Source organism: Homalodisca vitripennis, chromosome X (assembly GCF_021130785.1).
Source record: "Homalodisca vitripennis isolate AUS2020 chromosome X, UT_GWSS_2.1, whole genome shotgun sequence".
NCBI classification, from domain to species: domain Eukaryota; kingdom Metazoa; phylum Arthropoda; class Insecta; order Hemiptera; family Cicadellidae; genus Homalodisca; species Homalodisca vitripennis.
In genome coordinates, this window is record NC_060215.1 from 5624279 (window position 1) to 5641085 (window position 16807).

The following is a 16807-nucleotide window of genomic DNA, read 5'->3' on the forward strand; positions in this document are numbered from 1 at the left end:
ATATATATATATATATATATATATATATATATATATATATATATCTCTTACTCCAGATTGCGCCAGGTACGAACTTATAACATTCATGGGGAGATGAAAAATAAAAATATAGTTCATCTAGTGGTTGCAATCATGTTTCAGCCGCGTTGGTAACTAATCTTCATGAATATGCACTTGTTTTTTATTAAAGTACAAAACACAGTAAAGTATTGTCAAATTTCATGTTCCTAGACATTGGAAAGTAGTAAAAATAAAAATTAAATTCTTCTGTTAATTACAACCAGAATTGCGGATTACAACCCTATGGGTGGATTATATTTATGAAATATGAAGTTATTCCTATGGATATATGCACTGTATCAATTAAAAACAAATAGATAAAGCACCTACGTGCAAAAGGTATAAAGCAGAAATCACAGAAATGGTTGACCATTAAAGAATTTTTCGTTATTCAGATATGAAAAAGTCGAACTTCTTGTGACATTCAAGCTCTACGCGATAGAACTTATATAGGCTCAAATTAAAGAAGATGTCGCAAAAACTAAAAAGCCGTTCAGCGTTACTTTTATCACAAAATTTGTGGAAGAATCAATTGGAAAACAATTGCTTCTTTCCACAATTTTCACTGTACCAACAAAAAATTGAAGACAACACCAAAATAATTATTGATATCGCTTGGACTAATGAATGATTGCTGGTGGAGGCTGTAAAGAGAATAATAATTTGACTGGCAGAATAGCAGTTCTTTGGAAGATTGACAGTGGATATGTGGTAGACAGTGAAAATATAAACACTAATAACAAAGACGATGAGCATGTGGGGTTTTAGTCCGCTACTCTTTGAGAATACAAAATTCACTCAAGTTATCTGTAAATGAATGTATACATATAAGTTTAACGGTAATGTTTGTTTTTGGGGAAATGAACCATTGCCTTTTCTTGAATGATAATATTTACCAGAAGCATTCATGACTAATTTAAACATCTCACTGTTGTGGTTTGTGTGAAAAAACTGACAATATTTTATCTTATATTTTGTATAACACTGGATGAGTTGGCATGTTTCAGTAAGCCATACTGTACACGGTCCCGGCACAGTTACTGTGTACCTCGCTTGTTCTGCACCCTCACTCACAAAAAGACAATCAGTGATAAATATTGCGTGATTTATAAATAAATCCAATGAAAATAAATTAAAATCGCTATGCACATCCAGTACGTACAGTATCATACAGTATTTTTAAAGTCTCAAATTAATATCTAATACCAATTTCGTAATAATTTACAAACACATTTTATTTACGCCTTTAATTTATTAACTTAGAAAGTCTCAATTTTCAGTATGTCGTTCTTTAAGAGTCATAAAACAAATGCTGTTTAATAAAGCTTAAACTTTAAAAAGAAAACTACATATTTTTTATTATTGCAATCCATAAAAACCCTAAAATATAAGCAATGGCGTGTAAAAAAACGCGTATTGTACCGAGTACAAATATAATATACGTTCATCTTTAAATTTACTTTGCTTCATTATTAAATTGATAATTATTCAATTACTTTTGTTGTATCTTAACTTGCTGAATGACTGAAAATTATGTTCTTATATACCATGTGTTTGGCTCAAAATTAATATATATTAATTAATGTATATAAATGTATATACATATATATATATAATGTATATGTATATAATGTATATAAAATTAATATATATTATAATGGCTCAAGTTATATATTAAATCTTCAAGTACCGTATAGTTAAGAAAGCCATTACGTAGTTCATATTAACTTACTGAATGCTTATCTCTCCACTTCTTATGGATTCGAAGGAATATCTCACATATTTTCTACATCTATCCTCATTGTTTTTCCATCTTGTTATTTTCGAAATGTGGTATATTCATTAGAATTTATATTAATTATTATTCTTACCGGATCATCAACTTCATATAGGAATCAATTAGGTGTGAGACAGGTAAAGAGGCATCAATAGAACAAATCCCTGCCTAAATAAAAAAATCCAGTTCTTAGGACAACATGCTTGAAATAATGCAAGTAATGACCCCAGACGATGTAATGCCTTGACCCTTGGTTGTGAGTTCGAGCCCAATCCTAGACTCGATAAGAGTTTCGATTCAACATCAACGCCCCACTACTACCATGTCCTCTATCAACACCGCCTTTCATGATACCTCATGTTGATGGAAAATAGTTTAATGAGATCTATGTTATCTTTATAATTAGTGTAGCATAAATGTAATTATCTTATGTGCTTTAAGCTACTAATTTACTTATAGAAATTAAACTAATGTTGTAAACCGTTTTGGTTGAGATGCAGTAAGCCCTCAAAGTTATATATTAATGAAGCTTGTACAATACAATAAAAAAAAGAATATTTTAGCACATTTAACCAAGAAAATTTATTTTTTGACAGTTATAAATTGAAATTACAGATACTGGTACTAAATACAGATCAACTTGAGTGTTTGAGCTTAATAAAGTATTAAATAAATAATGTTCACCGCATTCTTAATTCACATGTTTAGATTATTTTTTAGATTAGAAAAGACAGTAAAATGATGATCTAACAAGGAATTGATCTAAAATGAATCTAGTGATCTAAACATATTTGCTGAGATCTAGCTCATACCATTGCTATTCCTTTTAAACACAGCTAATTTCTTACAGTTTTTGTAATAATGAGCAATAACGTCCTTGAACTAAAAAGTAGTAACTCATATAATATGTTTTAACTAAGTTTATATGGTACTATACTTTAGAACGTTTATTAACCTTGATATCAATATTAATCTTATTCTACGAAGCACCTGAATGTGCTAAGGGAGACAATTTAATGACATTTATCAATTTTCTCGCTATCCGATACGTGAGTTATTTATTTGAAAGCATACTAACTTAGAAAAAAATATCGGTCACATAAATAAAACTAATTGGCGAAGTAAACATTTGTTGATGAAAATACGGTTAGAGAGTTTTTTTTATAGCTGGTTGTCCTACTAAACAATATATAAAAATAAAATAATATTCAGTCCCTAGGAAATTTAAATAATGTTCCCAACCTACATTCACACACATTTATGTTATTTTGAGAATAATATATTTTGTGATACATCTGCTATAAATATAATATATGGAGATATAATATAATGATGGTTGGTTGTTAACGGGCAAGAAGTGAAGAAAAAGAATGATAAAATGTACTTGGAGAAATTACTTGATAATTAAATTATTTATTATTATTATACAGTCCGCCGCCAATTATCAACTTAACACACCTTGGAAGTATCTGCATTAAAAATCATATGCATGAGTCACGTACCAATGACGTCAGAGATATACTTTGTTATGAAAACATTATTGACGCCGATCGGCCCGTACTTATCATGTTTTGACTATATTCAAAGTAAATACCAAAGCAACAACACATTCTTTCACTCAACCTCACAAAATATTGTGTGTAGGAGAGTTGTTTCAAAATTTTCATCCTAAAAATTGTTATCTTAATTAATAAATTCAATGCATTATATATAACATTAGATGACCACGCGATGTTATTGCACGTAGATAAAGTAACACTGTGACATAGAGTAGGTTTATAAAAATTACAAATATATAAATTACTTTGCATTACATACTCATATACTTTTAAAATGAAACAAGTCCACGTTCTTCCAGTTATTCAAACGAGGAACTTCCTTCTATCGCAGATCAGTACAAAACAATACAATTTCTAATACAGATAACTACGTAACTTCGTCAAACAGTTCAAACTGTAATCATACACTATTATAGTTTTGACTTTCTATAAGTATTGTTCTGGTGTCAGTGTCCATAAATATTAAAAGAGTTCACATGTATTTCTACCAGAAGACGGTGATGTTTATCATGTTTAATATTCGCGTTTGATAGGCCTATCAAATGTTGTGTTTCTCGTAATCTTTATTTATTCGTTGTGTTTGTACTGTGTTCGTGAATTAAAACTATGGAGACTCTAGATGGATAATCCACGCTTTTAATATTTATTGACACTGACACCAGAAGATGACTTATAAAATTATATATATATATATAATCAAAAAACACAATTATATATGTCTGCTTTTCTGTTGGTTGTGTGTGTGTGTGTGTGTGTGTGTGTGTGTGTGTGTGTGTGTGTGTGTGTGTGTGTGTGTGTGTGTGTGTGTGTGTGTGTGTGTGTGTGTGTGTGTGTGTGTGTGAGGGTCATTCAATAATTAAAGAGACAGTCAGGTATAGAGAGGAAGCAATTTATTTTTACAAAACAACACTTGTACTAGTTTTCAACCCACTTTTGCACTTGTTTAAGCAGACCACAAAGATTTTTTTATGCAAGCTGCAAAGAACTGCAAATCTTGGTGTTTGAGCCAATTTCCTCAAACTTCTTGACGTCCTCGTTATCCTGGAACTTCTTTCCACGCAACGTCTCCTTCAGTGAACCAAACAAGTGGAAATCACTTTGTGCTAAATCGGGACTGTAAGGGGGCAGTACTTCCCAGCCATTTTTTATGGTTTCTCGGGTGGACATGTGTTGTCTTGTTGGAGAATCACACCTCTCCTCTGAGATCCACGACGTTTCTCTCTCATGGATGGCTTCACTTTGTTCAAAAGCATATCCGAGTAGTAATTGTACGCTGCTCTTCAAAGGTGATTTAAAAAAAACCAGACCTTCAGCATCCCAGCGGTCCATCCCTTTGACATAGCAAAAAAATGGTAGTTATTTTAAAAAGTTGTTTATAGGTGCAGCAATGATTTACCAAGTTTTCTTGCTTTACCTGTAATAGTTCGGTATTTTCAAAGGCAGTGCGGGACTTTTTTAATTTTACACTCTTTATGTATATATAAAGGCTGTTTGGACGGAGCATTTTTAATCTACTCAAATTATTTTTAAATTTTGTTAATCAGTTTTTATGTTGGTTTTTCAAAAGGATTATTGTCTTGAACACACAGCCTGATTTAGCCTAATTGCAATCATAATTCTCTAAATAAGCACAAAGGCGCTTTTTGGATTCAGAGTATGTCGCCATGTTTAGTTAGAAACCTGGAGTTTCTTCCACGCTTTTTTACATGATAAATATGACACATGAAAAACATTCTTGGAAACCACTACTTGTCCTGTAACGGATTAAACGCTCTATGTGTTATAACTTACACGGCTGAATATACAATAACGTCTTGAAACCTAGGATCTCCACATAACGTAACTGATATAACCCATAAAAATGTATTGGGTGGCCCCCGGAAAAGATTCTGCCTAGCCTGGTAAGGACCCGCCACAATGCCCCGTCACATCGCTTTACCCCCCCCCCCCCCATCATCATTGAACACTCGCTATCCCGTTGACAAAATCATAATATTGTCAATGATAGTAAGATTTAGAAGTAACTTACATTTATTAAATTGAGATATCTCGTCCATCGACACGGTTCCTTCAAATATACCTGTGGCGGGGCCTGGTCCGGGCCCCCTGAGAGCCGGTCTGAGTCCGGGCCAGCATACGTTACCTGCATATCACCCAATGCTATTCTCGCTTAGATATTTCTACGCTGTGAAGGTGTACCACTAGTTTATATCGTAGTCTCTTTAGTTGGAGTAAGGCTCCTGTAGTTTTTAGATCGTGCCATGCTATACTATGTTGCGATGCGATCATAATTACCGGGCAGATTGTGATGGCGACTGAGTAGACGGTGTTGTCGCTATCTATATCAAGCATGGTGTTGTGTTTGAGCGACATTACTTATCAGTCGATATTGACCCTGGTATCGAGTATATCTGCGTTGTTTTAAACTTTAGAGTAGTAAAGGTCGGTGTTTGTGTGGGCTATCGACCACCAAATGTAAAGTATAAATCCATTGCGGCCTGCTTTCACCCCTTATTTTGTTAATCTTGTTGTCGAGGTGAACAATGTCTTGTTTTTGGGTGACACTAATATAGATATGCTCTCGAGTCAGACATCAAGACTAAGTTTTTAAGCCGAGTCTTGAGAGAATCAAATGCAATTAAATTAATTCATGAGCTCACAAGAGTCACAGCTTATTCGGCCACTTTGTTAGACCACATCATAGTGGACAGGTCGGTTGAAATCGAGAGGAACGCCATTATTGATGCTTCAGACATTACTGACGTCCGAGGTGTGAAGATAACGGACCATAAGCTAGTGTATTGTGCAGCTAACATAAGGAAAAGTAAGATTGGTCCTAAATTGATTTCTTATAGAGATTTCTCCAGGTTTGATGTTAACAAAGCGATATATCAAATAAAAGAAATACAGTGGAGCAGTGTCGGGGAGATGCAGGCTATTGATGACGTAGAAACATGTATTACATTGAATATAAATTAGGTTTTTGACGAAAGTGCTCCAATCGCTTGCAAGAGAGTGACAGAAAGAAAAGCACATTGCAGAAACAGTGAAATTGTAAAACTGACCAAATTGAACAATAAATTACGAAACTAATATTTGAAAACAAGAGATGTTAATGATTGGTAAAAATACAAGCGCACTAGAAATGAGTTAAATGGACTGATAAGTAAAAAAAATACTTAGCAAAGAATCTGGCTTCTTATAAAAACCACCGACACTTCTGGAAATGTTTAAAAGAAACTGATATCATTGGCTATTATAATGGAAGTTTTCCATCTTCTGATATAACGGTTGGTAAAATAAATAAATTTTTTTTGGAATGGAGAATAATGGTGAAGTCTGCAAAGAAACCATGGATTTGTACATGACAACTAAAATGGATAATATTGACAAAGAATTCCAGTTTAAAACTGTGACGGACAACGAAGTTAAATTAGCAATGAATGAGATAAAATATAGTGCGGTCGGTATTGATGGTATTTCAATAAATATGTTAACAGATGTGAGTCCTTTTATTGTTGAAGCGGTGACCCATTTGATCAATACGTCTCTTAAAACTCGGAATTTCCATAAAAATTGGAAAACCAGTATTGTTCACCCGTTGCCTAAAGGTCGACCCCTACAAGTGTCAAGCATCCGAGTCCTATATCGGTCCTTCCAGCTATATACAAATTTCAAGATAAAATAGTAGCATATAGTAGATTCACCAGCTAAGCACACATATATAAACGAATGATGCCTGTACTGCCCATACAAACATATTTAGTGATCAGCAGGATGACAAGGATAGAGGTAGAGTGAGATCTGATGTTTTGCTTGATTATTCGCAAGCTTTTGACTCTCTCAGTCATGATATGCTCTTGGCTAAGATGAATTACTGTGGTTTTGGACAAAATGTCTTAAACTGAATACGTTCATACCTCGGTGGGAGACAGCAGATAACCTGAATTTGTAGTGCACTCATCATTCCCGCTTGCCAGACAGCGGGGTGTTCCCAAGGAAACTGTATTTGTCTTTTGTTTAATCTGTACATATCTGAATTTTCCAGGTGTGTGCAGTATTGTACTCCTCATTTATTCGCGATGATTGTCAGCTGAACTTGCCATATGACCCGGACAGGTTGGGCGAGGCTATCGGTTGAATTAACTCTGATTTACTTAATGTGAGCCTTAAGTCAGTGACTAGTGGTCTTCAGCTCAACACAGACTAGTGCACATTTCAGCACGTAGCCCCATACACTATATAAAAATATTTAATTTACAGCGTTTTAACTTTTTTTGTAATCTTTGTTATAGTTTGTAAGTTGTAATGTATGTTATTGTTATTTAGTTGATATGTATTTTATTAGGCATATACCATTTGACACAAGTTATTCTGAAAAGCAGTTATGTACTGAGAAACGCTTAAGAAATAATCCCTTTTTTATTTATTTAGATTACTAATACTGAAAACAAAAGCGAAACTATCAGTTGATATTTTCCCACGTATGTGAGTGTCCTTATGATTTGTGGACCTGAACCTATTCCCTATGACTATATTATAATAATGCGACAGCCGTGTGCATAGCCAGGAGAAGTGGTTTGTGGATAAAACTGATAATCTGTGTATACTCAGATATACCTTTACTAGTCTAAAATGTAGACATATTGGTGTAAATGAAACCAGTCTCAATATAACTACAATATATTAAAGTATATAGACCACTACAATAACAGAATTTCAAATAAAAATTATTTAATAGTTAACAGAGGATGTTGTTAAAAGATAAGTTTCAAGTCTTTTTAAAGGTTTTTCAAGACACCAACAGGAAGGTTTGATATTGACAAACAATGATAAGATGCTATCTAACTCATAGCAACATTGATATGCCAATCTCGAATACGAGTAGTTTAGTTGGAAAGAGCTTTACTAAAACCTCGAGAAAATATTAATGTGAAATAAACTCTCATAATTATTGAATGTTATAAAAGAAATTATACTAAGGTGTAGCGTCATAAATGTGAGATCGAATATGATGTTTCGTATAGTGTATGACATCGAAGAGCTACCAACATATGATCTGTTATCACGTTATCGGTTTAAGTAACTGAAAAATAGTACGTACAAGCAGTTAAAAATAACGAAATGATATACAAATTCAACTAAAATATCTGAATTCCCTGATTTAATTTCACTCAAAGTTTAATAAAATAATCTGAAATAAAACATGTTGTTGTTGTAAACAAAATATACTTGTAAAAAAGGCCACGTGCCATTGCTATTGGAATATGAACTGTATTCTATTGCTAATTAAGGACAAGTACTTTAGGACAAGTAGTTATATTTGACAGATAGATTTTATTAGATTTTACTGTAATAATTAAATATTTAATTGTCGCCTATAGATATTTTCAGGCATATAGTTTGACAAACACTAGATAAAGTAAAAATTTATTGTTAAATAGTACTGGAGATGGAAGGTTTGACAGGATAACAGGATTTCGGATATTTGCCATCGTTATATGTTACAAAAGGTAGAACACAACAGATTCACAATTTAAGCAAATTGTATACAATCGTCAATATACATGTATTAAAATGAATTAAACTTTATAAACTAATTTAAATTTATATTTATTATTCTTTATAGTTTTTAACCCGAATTTTAACACTGTAATATTTATTGTTAGAAACATTTTTTATCTATATTTATCACTCTCTAATACTTTATTAAAATTATTTATTTATTTATTCAAAATGTTTGAAATTGAAATAACTCGCAACGGAAAACATAATTTAGTATTTAAAACCTATAAGTATAGAGACAGTTACACACTGAAGACTGGCGATATCATCTGGCGCTACCTGGGTCGGACTTGCAAAGCTACAGTAGAAACGGACGTAGATAAAACATCAATTACAGTGACTCATAGCAAACACACTGGTCCGCACCCGGTTACCATGAGGACGCTGTTATCTCCTTCCTCGGCTCCTCGCCCTGACGGCGAGCCGACCGTATCTTCCCCCTTATCAGCCGCTTCACCTGCAGCTTTACCATGTGGCTCTGACACGCCGCCCGTCACTTCTGCCAACTCACCTGTTCCGGACCTTCCACCATCGGAACCAGAGGTGACAGACCTGACCACTGAGAATGCCGAGCTCAGAGAAAAAGTACAGTGGCTTAAAGATCAACTGATGTTCGTCCTGGACCACACAACCGAGTCAGACACGCGGCTGCCCCAATACACAGACCAGGTGTTCGTGGCTAACACCTCAGGAAACGATTCATCGATACGCGCTTCCACGACAGACTGCGATGTCCAGTGTGATCTTCCAACAATGTGCTGAATCCAGGGACCTCTTGGACAAGCTTAAGGTTACGCTCGAGGTCCTTGAAGCGGAGCTGCAGAGTCTAGGGGAGAGATGGCACGCTGTGAATGTGACGGAGGGGGAGGAGTGTCGGAGTCTGAGTGGACTGTCTGTAGCAAGAATCGCCCTCCAGTAGCTACGAAGAACAAATACAATGTTTTAAGAAGTACAGCAGAGACAGATCCAAAAAACCATCCGAACAGGCAGACCGGTCAAAATAAAAGGCGACGAAGGAAGAAAAAGACTCACCGGCATCGCACGCCAGCGCCGAAATCAGCAGAATCAGACCATCAGACTCTCCATAAACAACCATACTGTTATCCTTCTCGTCTGTCCTCATAGACGGAGATGGCCACAGCCGTGGCCTGACGGGTCTGGTTCAGCGGATGGTGGCCCGGAAGACGATGGTCAAAGGCATGTGTAAGCCAGGTGCCAAACTATTAGATGTGACATAGGACAGGCCCCCACCAACCGGTAGTTGCTCTGTCATCATCGCCGGCACCAACGATGTCGCCGCCGGCCAGCAGAGCAACATATACCGACATCTGGAGTGGTGCATCACTGGCAAATTGAGATCTGTCGGTGTTGTTGTCGCTACACTGCCGCACCGACATTACCTATCTGCAAGAAATCCCGTCAACCTGGAGAACGCACGAGTAAACTCGTATATTGAGGAGCTATGTGTGTGGCATGGAAGAGCGGAAGTTCTTAACTTCAACCGTATCAACAGGGAGGCCTTCAAATCGCATGGGATGCACCTCAGGCCGCAGCACAAACGTGTGCTAGCGGAACTTTTGCTGGAGAGTGTGAAGAGACTGGACACGACCCCTTCGCCCGCTGCTGTCTAGGAGTCGACGCCGCTACCGTCGCCGCCACCGCCAGTCACATCGACAGTTCCGACTGAGCCTCACACCTTGGCCTTTGAAACTTATGCTGAGGCACTGCAAAGAATAAATGAATAAATGAATTTATTTCCCATAAATTAGAATAGAAATTTCACAATACAATCCTTTGAATCATTGAGAGAAAAAAAAAAAAAACTGGCCAATTTTACAAGTAGTTTGGCCAATTACAAACATATATAAATTACAATTCCTTAATCAGCAACCAGTCTATGATTAATTAACTGAATATTTAACCAATCTAAGCTAAATCTAAACTAAATTATCCAATATAAACTAATTAGAGTCTAGCATTATGTTTATTACAAGTTATATGCCCGCTGTAGCATCTGTGGGCAGAGATATTCATTTAAAGCATGCTTAAAAAACAACACTCTAGCACGTTGGTGAAACACCTTACATCCTTCTGACCATAAAGCCAAGCGACTGTCCTTTTACAAAAATACTTTATATTGATTGAGTTCTTTATTTGAAGCGAAAGTTGGTTGAAAGATTGGAATGGAACGACGGAAAATAGATCTGTTGACTTTTGGTAGTTTAAACCGATTTATTTACGAAGCTTCTCGTACTGTAAATATGGTCATTTGGTATAATACTTTCTCTAATTCCGCTCATAACAAAAAACAGTCTCAGGACCTTAAATATAAAGTGATGTTGAACAGGTAGGATTTGTAGCTCTTGAAATAAAGGGAACGAGCTTGTTCGTTTAGATTATTTAAGAATTATTCGAAGAAAAAAATTTTGATTTGTCCTTATCTTATCTATTAAAGTTTTGTAAGTACCCCCCCCCCCCAGCAAGGTATCTTTTTACAAAAATACTTTATATTGACTGAGTTCTTTATTTGAAGACAACACATAGTAAACACTGACATTCCTGAACAAAAAACTGTATGCTCATAAAAAATGTAAAAACAAGGTAGACGCAGAACTAAAGTGTCAAAATCAAAACAAAAACCTAATTAACCAAACTCCAAATTCAACCTAAAATTTATCGGTGGTGCACTAAAATGCACAGTGTGTCACCAATAAAGCTGACGAATTGTCACTTATGGCAGGCGAGTTGAGTCCTGATGTTTTTGTAATTAAAGAGAAAAGTTTCAGATCTGAAACAGTCGGAAATTTCAGGATTGGCAACTATGAATAATTGGCAACATCTTTTAATCGAGAACTTTTTAAAGGGGGAGGTGTGGCAATTTTCGTAAAATTTGGTATGGAATTCCTTCCCTTCAGGATCGGTCATAGTTGTGATTTAGATTTTGAAGTGGTTGGAGTAAAAATCAACCTAAATCCCGAAAACAAAATTATCATAATTGGTTTATATCGCTCTCCAAATGGATGCAGCAACACCTTTTTTTTTTTTTTTGAAATTCTTCTAAATTCTCTCAGTTTAAAGTCGACCAAGTTTATTATAACTGGCGTTTTCAACATCGATTTTTTGGACTACACTGACCCCTTAACCCAGCGGCTATGTGGTATGCTTAATTCTTTTGGTAGGCTGTAATCTGGTCAGTAAACACTCCAACACGAGTGACCACCACATCGAACACAGCCATCGACAACGTCATCACAAACATTCCAAACGCCACAATCTCTGTACTGGATGTAGCCATATCTGATCACTATGCTCAGGAGACCATAATTAATAATTTCAGGCCCAAAATTATAACTCATTCATCCAAAATGAACTTACACTGATGAACACTTCCATTGATCACTGAGTGATGAATGGGACTTGAGTTCGGAAGACATCGCCCTTATGAATTCATTTTTTTAAAATGAGCCATGGGCGTTTTTAGATAAAATTGAAAATGTTGATAAAGCTTTTACCGCGTTCCACGAACGTTTTATTTTTCTTTTGAATATAGCTTGCCCGTTTAAACACTTTAGAGAAGTAAAAAGTGAGACATTCACAAAATCGAATTCGTGGATGTCTCAAGATGTCTTGAAATTATGTGAACGTTTGAAGTTTTACAATTCCATCTCCGTGCAAACAAAGAACAAACAATGCAAAGCTTTTTTTAGAAATTTAAAGACCAATTATCGAAAAGCAATAAAAACAGCAAAAGCACGTGAAATCGAAAAGAAGCTATCAAATTCTGAAAATTTTTCCAAAACTGCTTGTACCATCATAAAAAGTTTAACGACACAGCCCAATGAATCAAAACAGTATACAATTCCAAAACTCATAATACAGAATGAATTAATTACAGATCTATTAAAAGCTTTTTTCGTCGGTTGCGATATCCGATTCATCTTTCAAATGCTCCAACCAAGTGTCATTGATAGGACCGGTCTATTCCATGGCACTGTCTCTAGTGAGTGAGGAGGAGGTGTCCCGTCTGATACAGAGATGCAAACCAAAACATTCATGTGACATTAACGGCATGTCTGTGTGGCAGCTCAAACGCTGATTTAAGCACATTTTGACTCCACTGAAAAATTTGATCAACATGTCTTTCGCTCAAGGCATTTTTCCTTCCACCCTGAAAACAGCGAAAGTCACGCCAATTTTCAAAAAGACGATCCTTGACTTGCAAGCAACTATCATCCTATTTCAATCCTTCCAGTCATAAGCAAAATTTTTGAAAAGCTTTTTCTGTCAAGATTAGAAGGGTTCTTTGAACGTTTTGATGTTCTTTGTTCTCATCAATTCGGCTTCAGAAAAAAACAAATCCACTAGCGACGCCGTTACAAATTTAATCGAAACCGTTGTCGATAGACTGGAGAGAAGGGAACATGTGCTAAGCATATTCCTTGATCTGTCCAAAGCATTCGACAGTGTACATCATGAGACATTGTTGTGCCAGTTGAAGACATGTGGTGTTCGAGGTCTGCCGCACAAATGGCTCGTCGTATCTCCGAGATAGAAGCCAGTGTGTGGAGATTGCGAATTCCCTGTCAGAAAAAGTAAAAATGGCCTATAGTGTCCCGCAGGGATCTGTCCTTGGATCAGTACTATTTCTTGTGTTGAATTCGTCGCTCCTAATAGGTAAAATGGTTCAATACACTGACGATACAACGCTCTGTTTCAAAGCTAATACAAAGAACCAATTAGAAATCAATACTTTTTTGGAACTGAATTCATGTATTCAGTATTTCTAAACATTGAACCTGAGAGCGAACAGTTCAAAATCAAATGTGTTAAAGTTTTGCCTTCTGCAATATGAGCCCGAGGATTGCGTTGCTGTGATGGTGGATGATGTCCTCCTAGAGGAAAATGATTCTACCAAGTCCCTAGGGATGTGCCTTGATCGAGGCCTGACATGGGACGATCACATAGAAAACATCTGTACAAAGGTTTCTTCGGGCATTTATGCTTTACTAAATCTCTTCAAGTTTTGCTACTTGGACTTACTAAGAACGGCCTATTTTGGCCTTGTATATCCTCATATAACATACGGGCTGAGACTGTGGGGCAGCTGTTCCAAATATAAATTTGAAAGAGTATTTAGAATTCAAAAGAAAGCGGTCCGAACAATTTCAAAATTGAAATTCAGAGGTTCATGTACAAATTCCTTCAGGGAGCTTGAATTGCTGACTTTTCCCTGTCTCTATATATTTGAGGTTGCTCTGTACTGCCGATTCAAGTGTGAGTTGGTCCAAGGCAGGGACATTACCAATACGGGACTAGAGGCCGGGACAACTTCCGTATTCAACAGCACAGAACTGCCACATTCGAACGTCTACCATCCGAGGTTGGCGTAAGGTTCATAAATAAGATCCTTGATGAGATAAAAAATTTAAATGATCCAAAAAATTCAAAGCTCGATTGAGAAACCTATTGGTGTCGAGGGTGTTCTACTCTGTTGAAGAGTTTATGATGAGCCGCTGGGATTACATTTGAAGTTAGTTTAAATAAATTGGTCAAGTCCTTTAGTTCTGTTCTAAATTGTAATCAGCATAGCTGAAAACGTTTTAATGACTGAAATGACGCATTTAAATTAATTTTTAAAGTTTAATTAATTTTAATGCATGTATATTGACGATTGTATAGAATTTGCTTAAAACTGTGAGCACAATAAAGATTTATTATTTTTTTTATCAGTAAATATTATAATATCCGGGTACAACTCCCAGGTTGTAATTACGGCCAGAAAAGCATCAGCAATTGATCTCATACTGCGGGTATTTTTCTGTACCATTTATATAGTAATATTGAATTTGTCAGAACTCACCATTAAATTAGATCAAATCGATTGGTAATTAAATTAAACAATATAGCAAAATATTTGTTAGTTCTACTTACATAATTTAATCTACAACCCATTGAGGTGAGCCTGGGTTCTTAACCTTACTACTGGTGCTTTTTCATGTTGCCGTTCCGCAGCCAGATGTACCTGTGTCCCCGTTCCTTCCTCAGCTGCCGTGCCAGGGCGAGCAGCCTCCTCCGCGCTGGTGACAGGGAATTATTCAGGTAGATGGGGATGTCCGTGGTCAGCCCTAAGTGTCGCGTGAAAAAGTCGCCTCTTCGAATTTTCTTTTCTCGCCTCTTCCTCATCAGCTCCTCCTTGTCATTCCACCGCACGAATTTTATAATAATCCCTCTAAGTCTGGTTTCTCTCCGAGGTTTCTTGCTGGTACGATGACAGGGACCAATCATTCTGTTGGTAATGTTTACGTACAAGGCTTTTCCTAACTGCTTAACAAGCTCTGAAAATAACAAACCCTGAATTCTAAACAGTTCCTTCTAGAATAATTTTTTAAGTCTTCAATTCTTCGAAGACTCAAGTAAAACAACATGTTTTATCAGAGATACATTTTCGTTACAGTATTTTCTTCCACCTTGCTGTATAAGATTTCATAATATCTATTGAAGTAGGCCGTGTTGGTTTTCTGCTCTTCTAGCATCTCTTTCAAGGTGTTCGTGACGGTCTCCAAGGTCAAACCTTCTGCCGCGTACTCCAACCTCATGCTATTTCTCCTCGTCTTTTTGCAGGGATCACACCCCCATCCCGCACCTTGCTAGGTCAGGTAGACCACATCCGGTGTCATATATTTACAAATTTGCCGTCATACTCTTGAGAACACGAGTATGAGACGGAGTATGATGTGTGGTGTACAATAATGTATGAACAGGGCTACCAACCTGGCGTGACGTTAATTTTGTATGATGTTCGCGCTATTTAGTAAATAAAAAATAGTATATACAAGCACATAAAAATAATGACACGAAATTCAAATGTATGTAAAGTTTCAAAATGGCTTGATTTTAATGCCACTCACGGTTTAATAATATTAATCTAAAACAAAACCTATTGTCAATTTCAAGAAAATATAGGGCAGATAGCAAGTAGATCATTCAATTCAAATTTCTCTTAAGCAAAACGTTTACAATATGTGCAGTTTCAGTAAAGGTCAAGGGTTCCTCAATGTAATGTACGTTTAAATCAGCTGACTTGTGATCACTTGTGTGCAGAGTGGGGTATTATCTGTTGCATGGTGGCAGCCATTCTGAAGTGGGCGTGGCGTAGCCATGTATGGTTGTCCGCTGTTGATACATGTTTGTAGTCATCATAACTGTTTACTGGAGATACTAGTATCTTTTTGTTTTATGTTGTTCTTTTAAATGTTCTAGGTCGACTTTTGGGATGCAGGTAAGTTTTAATAATGAAGTGAATCAGCCAAAGGTTAAAATTCCCTCTCACAAGTCTGTATGAAGACTTCCAAAGTGAAACAGTAAACGGGGAATCTAAAAATATACCAATTATTTTTACTATCTAAATCCACAACTCCCAACAAAGACCTCTAAATATAAATATTATGTTAATATAAATATGCCGTATTCCTCAGGAAACTATTAACAGCAACCCTATGCATCGTTGGCTAAAACACATTATATTGGGAGCAACACTAGAGTGTCTACGAGAAATCTGCGAATACAAATGCATTTTTTTCAACCCCAATGCCAACCATTACTGAAATAATATCTACCAAATACATAATTTCGGATGTAGAACGTAAATAAATACTGAAATATCTCAAATGACCAAAATTTCACATTTTCTGTCTCCAATCACAGCAAGACGGAACTATTGATGCCTTGCAGTTGTAATCTTTGGCAATAGAACATCACATTAATCACCGATCTCAGTCCTTGCGACGCAAGGGAATATTGGAACATAAAAATCACATATCAACTTCCCATCTCCTAAACTAATTCA